Consider the following 13,033-nt stretch of genomic DNA (forward strand, 5'->3'; position numbering starts at 1 on the left):
AGCTTAATTCATGACCACCCCCAAAAATTCGAAAATTCCTTCCAAATCCTGAAAAAATTGAAATTTTTATATGAAAAACTTGTTTTGCTCATATCTCCTAAACTATGCGTCCTAGAGCGAAAAGGAGCTTAATTCATGACCACCCCCAAAAAATCGAAAATTCCTTCGAAATCCTGAAAAAATTGAAATTTTTATATGAAAAACTTGTTTGGCTCATATCTCCTAAACTATGCGTCCTAGAGCGAAAAGGAGCTTAATTCATGACCACCCCCAAAAAATCGAAAATTCCTTCGAAATCCTGAAAAAATTGAAATTTTTATATGAAAAACTTGTTTTGCTCATATCTCCTAAACTATGCGTCCTAGAGCGAAAAGGAGCTTAATTCATGACCACCCCCAAAAAATCGAAAATTCCATCCAAATCCTGAAAAAATTGAAATTTTTATATGAAAAACTTGTTTTGCTCATATCTCCTAAACTATGCGTCCTAGAGCGAAAAGGAGCTTAATTCATGACCACCCCCAAAAAATCGAAAATTCCTTCGAAATCCTGAAAAAATTGAAATTTTTATATGAAAAACTTGTTTTGCTCATATCTCCTAAACTATGCGTCCTAGAGCTTAATTCATGACCACCCCCAAAAAATCGAAAATTCCATCCAAATCCTGAAAAAATTGAAATTTTTATATGAAAGACTTGTTTTGCTCATATCTCCTAAACTATGCGTCCTAGAGCGAAAAGGAGCTTAATTCATGACCACCCCCAAAAAATCGAAAATTCCTTCCAAATCCTGAAAAAATTGAAATTTTTATATGAAAAACTTGTTTTGCTCATATCTCCTAAACTATGCGTCCTAGAGCGAAAAGGAGCTTAATTCATGACCACCCCCAAAAAATCGAAAATTCCATCCAAATCCTGAAAAAATTGAAATGTTTATATGAAAAACTTGTTTTGCTCATATCTCCTAAACTATGCGTCCTAGAGCGAAAAGGAGCTAAATTCAAGACCACCCCCAAAAAATCGAAAATTCCATCCAAATCCTGAAAAAATTGAAATTTTTATATGAAAAACTTGTTTTGCTCATATCTCCTAAACTATGCGTCCTAGAGCGAAAAGGAGCTTAATTCATGACCACCCCCAAAAAATCGAAAATTCCATCCAAATCCTGAAAAAATTGAAATTTTTATATGAAAAACTTGTTTTGCTCATATCTCCTAAACTATGCGTCCTAGAGCGAAAAGGAGCTTAATTCATGACCACCCCCAAAAAATCGAAAATTCCTTCGAAATCCTGAAAAAATTGAAATTTTTATATGAAAAACTTGTTTTGCTCATATCTCCTAAACTATGCGTCCTAGAGCGAAAAGGAGCTTAATTCATGACCACCCCCAAAAATTCGAAAATTCCTTCCAAATCCTGAAAAAATTGAAATTTTTATATGAAAAACTTGTTTTGCTCATATCTCCTAAACTATGCGTCCTAGAGCGAAAAGGAGCTTAATTCATGACCACCCCCAAAAAATCGAAAATTCCTTCGAAATCCTGAAAAAATTGAAATTTTTATATGAAAAACTTGTTTGGCTCATATCTCCTAAACTATGCGTCCTAGAGCGAAAAGGAGCTTAATTCATGACCACCCCCAAAAAATGGAAAATTCCTTCGAAATCCTGAAAAAATTGAAATTTTTATATGAAAAACTTGTTTTGCTCATATCTCCTAAACTATGCGTCCTAGAGCGAAAAGGAGCTTAATTCATGACCACCCCCAAAAAATCGAAAATTCCATCCAAATCCTGAAAAAATTGAAATTTTTATACGAAAAACTTGTTTTGCTCATATCTCCTAAACTATGCGTCCTAGAGCGAAAAGGAGCTTAATTCATGACCACCCCCAAAAAATCGAAAATTCCTTCGAAATCCTGAAAAAATTGAAATTTTTATATGAAAAACTTGTTTTGCTCATATCTCCTAAACTATGCGTCCTAGAGCTTAATTCATGACCACCCCCAAAAAATCGAAAATTCCATCCAAATCCTGAAAAAATTGAAATTTTTATATGAAAGACTTGTTTTGCTCATATCTCCTAAACTATGCGTCCTAGAGCGAAAAGGAGCTTAATTCATGACCACCCCCAAAAAATCGAAAATTCCATCCAAATCCTGAAAAAAATTGAAATTTTTATATGAAAAACTTGTTTTGCTCATATCTCCTAAACTACGCGTCCTAGAGCGAAAAGGAGGTTAATTCATGACCACCCCCAAAAAATCGAAAATTCCTTCGAAATCCTGAAAAAATTGAAATTTTTATATGAAAAACTTGTTTTGCTCATATCTCCTAAACTATGCGTCCTAGAGCGAAAAGGAGCTTAATTCATGACCACCCCAAAAAAATCGAAAATTCCATCCAAATCCTGAAAAAATTGAAATTTTTATACGAAAAACTTGTTTTGCTCATATCTCCTAAACTATGCGTCCTAGAGCGAAAAGGAGCTTAATTCATGACCACCCCCAAAAAATCGAAAATTCCTTCCAAATCCTGAAAAAATTGAAATGTTTATATGAAAAACTTGTTTTGCTCATATCTCCTAAACTATGCGTTCTAGAGCGAAAAGGAGCTTAATTCATGACCACCCCAAAAAAATCGAAAATTCCATCCAAATCCTGAAAAAATTGAAATTTTTATATGAAAAATTTGTTTTGCTCATATCTCCTACACTATGCGTCCTAGAGCGAAAAGGAGCTTAATTCATGACCACCCCCAAAAAATCGAAAATTCCATCCAAATCCTGAAAAAATTGAAATTTTTATATGAAAAACTTGTTTTGCTCATATCTCCTAAACTATGCGTCCTAGAGCGAAAAGGAGCTTAATTCATGACCACCCCAAAAAAATCGAAAATTCCATCCAAATCCTGAAAAAATTTAAATTTTTATATGAAAAACTTGTTTTGCTCATATCTCCTAAACTATGCGTCCTAGAGCGAAAAGGAGCTTAATTCATGACCACCCCCAAAAAATCGAAAATTCCATCCAAATCCTGAAAAAATTGAAATTTTTATATGAAAAACTTGTTTTGCTCATATCTCCTAAACTATGCGTCCTAGAGCGAAAAGGAGCTTAATTCATGACCACCCCAAAAAAATCGAAAATTCCATCCAAATCCTGAAAAAATTGAAATTTTTATATGAAAAACTTGTTTTGCTCATATCTCCTAAACTATGCGTCCTAGAGCGAAAAGGAGCTTAATTCATGACCACCCCCAAAAAATCGAAAATTCCATCCAAATCCTGAAAAAATTGAAATTTTTATATGAAAAACTTGTTTTGCTCATATCTCCTAAACTATGCGTCCTAGAGCGAAAAGGAGCTTAATTCATGACCACCCCAAAAAAATCGAAAATTCCATCCAAATCCTGAAAAAATTGAAATTTTTATATGAAAAACTTGTTTTGCTCATATCTCCTAAACTATGCGTCCTAGAGCGAAAAGGAGCTTAATTCATGACCACCCCCAAAAATTCGAAAATTCCTTCCAAATCCTGAAAAAATTGAAATTTTTATATGAAAAACTTGTTTTGCTCATATCTCCTAAACTATGCGTCCTAGAGCGAAAAGGAGCTTAATTCATGACCACCCCCAAAAAATCGAAAATTCCTTCGAAATCCTGAAAAAATTGAAATTTTTATATGAAAAACTTGTTTGGCTCATATCTCCTAAACTATGCGTCCTAGAGCGAAAAGGAGCTTAATTCATGACCACCCCCAAAAAATGGAAAATTCCTTCGAAATCCTGAAAAAATTGAAATTTTTATATGAAAAACTTGTTTTGCTCATATCTCCTAAACTATGCGTCCTAGAGCGAAAAGGAGCTTAATTCATGACCACCCCCAAAAAATCGAAAATTCCATCCAAATCCTGAAAAAATTGAAATTTTTATACGAAAAACTTGTTTTGCTCATATCTCCTAAACTATGCGTCCTAGAGCGAAAAGGAGCTTAATTCATGACCACCCCCAAAAAATCGAAAATTCCTTCGAAATCCTGAAAAAATTGAAATTTTTATATGAAAAACTTGTTTTGCTCATATCTCCTAAACTATGCGTCCTAGAGCTTAATTCATGACCACCCCCAAAAAATCGAAAATTCCATCCAAATCCTGAAAAAATTGAAATTTTTATATGAAAGACTTGTTTTGCTCATATCTCCTAAACTATGCGTCCTAGAGCGAAAAGGAGCTTAATTCATGACCACCCCCAAAAAATCGAAAATTCCATCCAAATCCTGAAAAAAATTGAAATTTTTATATGAAAAACTTGTTTTGCTCATATCTCCTAAACTACGCGTCCTAGAGCGAAAAGGAGGTTAATTCATGACCACCCCCAAAAAATCGAAAATTCCTTCGAAATCCTGAAAAAATTGAAATTTTTATATGAAAAACTTGTTTTGCTCATATCTCCTAAACTATGCGTCCTAGAGCGAAAAGGAGCTTAATTCATGACCACCCCAAAAAAATCGAAAATTCCATCCAAATCCTGAAAAAATTGAAATTTTTATACGAAAAACTTGTTTTGCTCATATCTCCTAAACTATGCGTCCTAGAGCGAAAAGGAGCTTAATTCATGACCACCCCCAAAAAATCGAAAATTCCTTCCAAATCCTGAAAAAATTGAAATGTTTATATGAAAAACTTGTTTTGCTCATATCTCCTAAACTATGCGTTCTAGAGCGAAAAGGAGCTTAATTCATGACCACCCCAAAAAAATCGAAAATTCCATCCAAATCCTGAAAAAATTGAAATTTTTATATGAAAAATTTGTTTTGCTCATATCTCCTACACTATGCGTCCTAGAGCGAAAAGGAGCTTAATTCATGACCACCCCCAAAAAATCGAAAATTCCATCCAAATCCTGAAAAAATTGAAATTTTTATATGAAAAACTTGTTTTGCTCATATCTCCTAAACTATGCGTCCTAGAGCGAAAAGGAGCTTAATTCATGACCACCCCAAAAAAATCGAAAATTCCATCCAAATCCTGAAAAAATTTAAATTTTTATATGAAAAACTTGTTTTGCTCATATCTCCTAAACTATGCGTCCTAGAGCGAAAAGGAGCTTAATTCATGACCACCCCCAAAAAATCGAAAATTCCATCCAAATCCTGAAAAAATTGAAATTTTTATATGAAAAACTTGTTTTGCTCATATCTCCTAAACTATGCGTCCTAGAGCGAAAAGGAGCTTAATTCATGACCACCCCAAAAAAATCGAAAATTCCATCCAAATCCTGAAAAAATTGAAATTTTTATATGAAAAACTTGTTTTGCTCATATCTCCTAAACTATGCGTCCTAGAGCGAAAAGGAGCTTAATTCATGACCACCCCCAAAAAATCGAAAATTCCATCCAAATCCTGAAAAAATTGAAATTTTTATATGAAAAACTTGTTTTGCTCATATCTCCTAAACTATGCGTCCTAGAGCGAAAAGGAGCTTAATTCATGACCACCCCAAAAAAATCGAAAATTCCATCCAAATCCTGAAAAAATTGAAATTTTTATATGAAAAACTTGTTTTGCTCATATCTCCTAAACTATGCGTCCTAGAGCGAAAAGGAGCTTAATTCATGACCATCCCCAAAAAATCGAAAATTCCTTCGAAATCCAGAAAAAATTGAAATTTTTATATGAAAAACTTGTTTTGCTCATATCTCCTAAACTATGCGTCCTAGAACGAAAAGGAGCTTAATTCATGACCACCCCCAAAAAATCGAAAATTCCTTCAAAATCCTGAAAAAATTGAAATTTTTATATGAAAAACTTGTTTTGCTCATATCTCCTAAACTATGCGTCCTAGAGCGAAAAGGAGCTTAATTCATGACCACCCCCAAAAAATCGAAAATTCCATCCAAATCCTGAAAAAATTTAAATTTTTATATGAAAAATTTGTTTTGCTCATATCTCCTAAACTATGCGTCCTAGAGCGAAAAGCAGCTTAATTCATGACCAACCCCAAAAAATCGAAAATTCCTTCGAAATCCTGAAAAAATTGAAATTTTTATATGAAAAACTTGTTTTGCTCATATCTCCTAAACTATGCGTCCTAGAGCTTAATTCATGACCACCCCCAAAAAATCGAAAATTCCATCCAAATCCTGAAAAAATTTAAATTTTTATATGAAAAACTTGTTTTGCTCATATCTCCTAAACTATGCGTCCTAGAGCAAAAAGCAGCTTAATTCATGACCAACCCCAAAAAATCGAAAATTCCTTCGAAATCCAGAAAAAATTTAAATTTTTATATGAAAAATTTGTTTTGCTCATATCTCCTAAACTATGCGTCCTAGAGCGAAAAGCAGCTTAATTCATGACCAACCCCAAAAAATCGAAAATTCCTTCGAAATCCAGAAAAAATTGAAATTTTTATATGAAAAACTTGTTTTGCTCATATCTCCTAAACTATGCGTCCTAGAACGAAAAGGAGCTTAATTCATGACCACCCCCAAAAAATCGAAAATTCCTTCAAAATCCTGAAAAAATTGAAATTTTTATATGAAAAACTTGTTTTGCTCATATCTCCTAAACTATGCGTCCTAGAGCGAAAAGGAGCTTAATTCATGACCACCCCCAAAAAATCGAAAATTCCATCCAAATCCTGAAAAAATTTAAATTTTTATATGAAAAACTTGTTTTGCTCATATCTCCTAAACTATGCGTCCTAGAGCGAAAAGGAGCTTAATTCATGACCACCCCCAAAAAATCAAAAATTCCATCCAAATCCTGAAAAAATTGAAATTTTTATATGAAAAACTTGTTTTGCTCATATCTCCTAAACTATGCGTCCTAGAGCGAAAAGGAGCTTAATTCATGACCACCCCAAAAAAATCGAAAATTCCATCCAAATCCTGAAAAAATTGAAATTTTTATATGAAAAACTTGTTTTGCTCATATCTCCTAAACTATGCGTCCTAGAGCGAAAAGGAGCTTAATTCATGACCACCCCCAAAAAATCGAAAATTCCTTCGAAATCCAGAAAAAAATTTAAATTTTTATATGAAAAACTTGTTTTGCTCATATCTCCTAAACTATGCGTCCTAGAGCGAAAAGGAGCTTAATTCATGACCACCCCCAAAAAATCGAAAATTCCATCCAAATCCTGAAAAAATTGAAATTTTTATATGAAAAACTTGTTTTGCTCATATCTCCTAAACTATGCGTCCTAGAGGGAAAAGGAGCTTAATTCATGACCACCCCCAAAAAATCGAAAATTCCTTCCAAATCCTGAAAAAATTGAAATTTTTATATGAAAAACTTGTTTTGCTCATATCTCCTAAACTATGCGTCCTAGAGCGAAAAGGAGCTTAATTCATGACCACCCCCAAAAAATCGAAAATTCCTTCGAAATCCTGAAAAAATTGAAATTTTTATATGAAAAACTTGTTTTGCTCATATCTCCTAAACTATGCGTCCTAGAGCGAAAAGGAGCTTAATTCATGACCACCCCCAAATAATCGAAAATTCCATCCAAATCCTGAAAAAATTGAAATTTTTATATGAAAAACTTGTTTTGCTCATATCTCCTAAACTATGCGTCCTAGAGCGAAAAGGAGCTAAATTCATGACCACCCCCAAAAAATCGAAAATTCCATCCAAATCCTGAAAAAATTGAAATTTTTATATGAAAAACTTGTTTTGCTCATATCTCCTAAACTATGCGTCCTAGAGCGAAAAGGAGCTTAATTCATGACCACCCCCAAAAAATCGAAAATTCCATCCAAATCCTGAAAAAATTGAAATTTTTATATGAAAAACTTGTTTTGCTCATATCTCCTAAACTATGCGTCCTAGAGCGAAAAGGAGCTTAATTCATGACCACCCCCAAAAAATCGAAAATTCCTTCCAAATCCTGAAAAAATTGAAATTTTTATATGAAAAACTTGTTTTGCTCATATCTCCTAAACTATGCGTCCTAGAGCGAAAAGGAGCTTAATTCATGACCACCCCCAAAAAATCGAAAATTCCTTCGAAATCCTGAAAAAATTAAAATTTTTATATGAAAAACTTGTTTTGCTCATATCTCCTAAACTATGCGTCCTAGAGCGAAAAGGAGCTTAATTCATGACCACCCCCAAAAATTCGAAAATTCCTTCCAAATCCTGAAAAAATTGAAATTTTTATATGAAAAACTTGTTTTGCTCATATCTCCTAAACTATGCGTCCACGAGCGAAAAGGAGCTTAATTCATGACCACCCCCAAAAAATCGAAAATTCCTTCGAAATCCTGAAAAAATTGAAATTTTTATATGAAAAACTTGTTTGGCTCATATCTCCTAAACTATGCGTCCTAGAGCGAAAAGGAGCTTAATTCATGACCACCCCAGAATAATCGAAAATTCCATCCAAATCCTGAAAAAATTTAAATTTTTATATGAATAACTTGTTTTGCTCATATCTCCTAAACTATGCGTTCTAGAGCGAAAAGGAGGTTAATTCATGACCACCCCAAACAAATCGAAAATTCCATCCAAATCCTGAAAAATTTGAAATTTTTATATGAAAAATTTGTTTTGCTCATATCTCCTAAACTATGCGTCCTAGAGCGAAAAGGAGCTTAATTCATGACCACCCCCAAAAAATCGAAAATTCCTTCCAAATCCTGAAAAAATTGAAATTTTTATATGAAAAACTTGTTTTGCTCATATCTCCTAAACTATGCGTCCTAGAGCGAAAAGGAGCTTAATTCATGACCACCCCCAAAAAATCGAAAATTCCATCCAAATCCTGAAAAAATTTAAATTTTTATATGAAAAACTTGTTTTGCTCATATCTCCTAAACTATGCGTCCTAGAGCGAAAAGGAGCTTAATTCATGACCACCCCAGAATAATCGAAAATTCCATCCAAATCCTGAAAAAATTGAAATTTTTATATGAAAAACTTGTTTTGCTCATATCTCCTAAACTATGCGTCCTAGAGCGAAAAGGATCTTAATTCATGACCACCCCCAAAAAATCGAAAATTCCATCCAAATCCTGAAAAAATTGAAATTTTTATATGAAAAATTTGTTTTGCTCATATCTCCTAAACTATGCTTCCTAGAGCGAAAAGGAGCTTAATTCATGACCACCCCCAAAAAATCGAAAATTCCTTCCAAATCCTGAAAAAATTGAAATTTTTATATGAAAAACTTGTTTTGCTCATATCTCCTAAACTATGCGTCCTAGAGCGAAAAGGAGCTTAATTCATGACCACCCCCAAAAAATCGAAAATTCCTTCGAAATCCTGAAAAAATTGAAAATTTTATATGAAAAACTTGTTTTGCTCATATCTCCTAAACTATGCGTCCTAGAGCGAAAAGGAGCTTAATTCATGACCACCCCCAAAAAATCGAAAATTCCATCCAAATCCTGAAAAAATTGAAATTTTTATACGAAAAACTTGTTTTGCTCATATCTCCTAAACTATGCGTCCTAGAGCGAAAAGGAGCTTAATTCATGACCACCCCCAAAAAATCGAAAATTCCTTCCAAATCCTGAAAAAATTGAAATTTTTATATGAAAAACTTGTTTTGCTCATATCTCCTAAACTATGCGTCCTAGAGCGAAAAGGAGCTTAATTCATGACCACCCCAAAAAAATCGAAAATTCTATCCAAATCCTGAAAAAATTGAAATTTTTATATGAAAAACTTGTTTTGCTCATATCTCCTAAACTATGCGTCCTAGAGCGAAAAGGAGCTTAATTCATGACCACCCCCAAAAAATCGAAAATTCCTTCGAAATCCTGAAAAAATTGAAATTTTTATATGAAAAACTTGTTTTGCTCACATCTCCTAAACTATGCGTCCTAGAGCGAAAAGGAGCTTAATTCATGACCACCGCCAAAAAATCGAAAATTTCATCCAAATTCTGAAAAAATTTAAATTTTTATACGAAAAACTTGTTTTGCTCATATCTCCTAAACTATGCGTCCTAGAGCGAAAAGGAGCTTAATTCATGACCACCCCCAAAAAATCGAAAATTCCATCCAAATCCTGAAAAAATTTAAATTTTTATATGAAAAACTTGTTTTGCTCATATCTCCTAAACTATGCGTCCTAGAGCGAAAAGGAGCTTAATTCATGACCACCCCAAAAAAAATCGAAAATTCCATCCAAATCCTGAAAAAATTGAAATTTTTATATGAAAAACTTGTTTTGCTCATATCTCCTAAACTATGCGTCCTAGAGCGAAAAGGAGCTTAATTCATGACCACCCCCAAAAAATCGAAAATTCCATCCAAATCCTGAAAAAAATGAAATTTGTATATGAAAAACTTGTTTTGCTCATATCTCCTAAACTATGCGTCCTAGAGCGAAAAGGAGCTTAATTCATGACCACCCCCAAAAAATCGAAAATTCCTTCCAAATCCGGAAAAAATTGAAATTTTTATATGAAAAACTTGTTTTGCTCATATCTCCTAAACTATGCGTCCTAGAGCGAAAAGGAGCTTAATTCATGACCACCCCCAAAAAATCGAAAATTCCTTCCAAATCCTGAAAAAATTGAAATTTTTATATGAAAAACTTGTTTTGCTCATATCTCCTAAACTATGCGTCCTAGAGCGAAAAGGAGCTTAATTCATGACCACCCCCAAAAAATCGAAAATTCCATCCAAATCCTGAAAAAATTGAAATTTGTATATGAAAAACTTGTTTTGCTCATATCTCCTAAACTATGCGTCCTAGAGCGAAAAGGAGCTTGATTCATGACCACCCCCAAAAAATCGAAAATTCCTTCCAAATCCGGAAAAAATTGAAATTTTTATATGAAAAACTTGTTTTGCTCATATCTCCTAAACTATGCGTCCTAGAGCGAAAAGGAGCTTAATTCATGACCACCCCCAAAAAATCGAAAATTCCTTCCAAATCCTGAAAAAATTGAAATTTTTATATGAAAAACTTGTTTTGCTCATATCTCCTAAACTATGCGTTCTAGAGCGAAAAGGAGCTTAATTCATGACCACCCCCAAAAAATCGAAAATTCCATCCAAATCCTGAAAAAATTTAAATTTTTATATGAAAAATTTGTTTTGCTCATATCTCCTAAACTATGCGTCCTAGAGCGAAAAGGAGCTTAATTCATGACCACCCCCAAAAATCGAAAATTCCTTCGAAATCCTGAAAAAATTGAAATTTTTATATGAAAAACTTGTTTTGCTCATATCTCCTAAACTATGCGTCCTAGAGCTTATTGAAATTTTTATATGAAAAACTTGTTTTGCTCATATCTCCTAAACTATGCGTTCTAGAGCGAAAAGGAGCTTAATTCATGACCACCCCCAAAAAATCGAAAATTCCATCCAAATCCTGAAAAAATTTAAATTTTTATATGAAAAACTTGTTTTGCTCATATCTCCTAAACTATGCGTCCTAGAGCGAAAAGGAGTTTAATTCATGACCACCCCAAAAAAATCGAAAATTCCATCCAAATCCTGAAAAATTTGAAATTTTTATATGAAAAATTTGTTTTGCTCATATCTCCTAAACTATGCGTCCAGAGCGAAAAGGAGTTAAATTCATGACCACCCCCAAAAAATCGAAAATTCCTTCCAAATCCTGAAAAAATTTAAATTTTTATATGAAAAACTTGTTTTGCTCATATCTCCTAAACTATGCGTCCTAGAGCGAAAAGGAGCTTAATTCATGACCACCCCCAAAAATTCGAAAATTCCTTCCAAATCCTGAAAAAATTGAAATTTTTATATGAAAAACTTGTTTTGCTCATATCTCCTAAACTATGCGTCCTAGAGCGAAAAGGAGCTTAATTCATGACCACCCCCAAAAAATCGAAAATTCCTTCGAAATCCTGAAAAAATTGAAATTTTTATATGAAAAACTTGTTTTGCTCATATCTCCTAAACTATGCGTCCTAGAGCGAAAAGGAGCTTAATTCATGACCACCCCCAAAAAATCGAAAATTCCTTCCAAATCCTGAAAAAATTGAAATTTTTATATGAAAAACTTGTTTTGCTCATATCTCCTAAACTATGCGTCCTAGAGCGAAAAGGAGCTTAATTCATGACCACCCCCAAAAATCGAAAATTCCTTCGAAATCCTGAAAAAATTGAAATTTTTATATGAAAAACTTGTTTTGCTCATATCTCCTAAACTATGCGTCCTAGAGCGAAAAGGAGCTTAATTCATGACCACCCCCAAAAATCGAAAATTCCTTCGAAATCCTGAAAAAATTGAAATTTTTATATGAAAAACTTGTTTTGCTCATATCTCCTAAACTATGCGTCCTAGAGCTTATTGAAATTTTTATATGAAAAACTTGTTTTGCTCATATCTCCTAAACTATGCGTTCTAGAGCGAAAAGGAGCTTAATTCATGACCACCCCCAAAAAATCGAAAATTCCATCCAAATCCTGAAAAAATTTAAATTTTTATATGAAAAACTTGTTTTGCTCATATCTCCTAAACTATGCGTCCTAGAGCGAAAAGGAGTTTAATTCATGACCACCCCAAAAAAATCGAAAATTCCATCCAAATCCTGAAAAATTTGAAATTTTTATATGAAAAATTTGTTTTGCTCATATCTCCTAAACTATGCGTCCAGAGCGAAAAGGAGCTAAATTCATGACCACCCCCAAAAAATCGAAAATTCCTTCCAAATCCTGAAAAAATTTAAATTTTTATATGAAAAACTTGTTTTGCTCATATCTCCTAAACTATGCGTCCTAGAGCGAAAAGGAGGTTAATTCATGACCACCCCAAAAAAATCGAAAATTCCATCCAAATCCTGAAAAAATTGAAATTTTTATATGAAAAACTTGTTTTGCTCATATCTCCTAAACTATGCGTCCTAGAGCGAAAAGGAGCTTAATTCATGACCACCCCCAAAAAATCGAAAATTCCATCCAAATCCTGAAAAAATTGAAATTTTTATATGAAAAACTTGTTTTGCTCATATCTCCTAAACTATGCGTCCTAGAGCGAAAAGGAGCTTAATTCATGACCACCCCCAAAAAATCGAAAATTCCATCCAAATCCTGAAAAAATTGAAATTTTTGTA

Source organism: Haematobia irritans, chromosome 3 (assembly GCF_050003625.1).
Source record: "Haematobia irritans isolate KBUSLIRL chromosome 3, ASM5000362v1, whole genome shotgun sequence".
Classification (NCBI taxonomy): Eukaryota; Metazoa; Arthropoda; class Insecta; order Diptera; family Muscidae; genus Haematobia; species Haematobia irritans.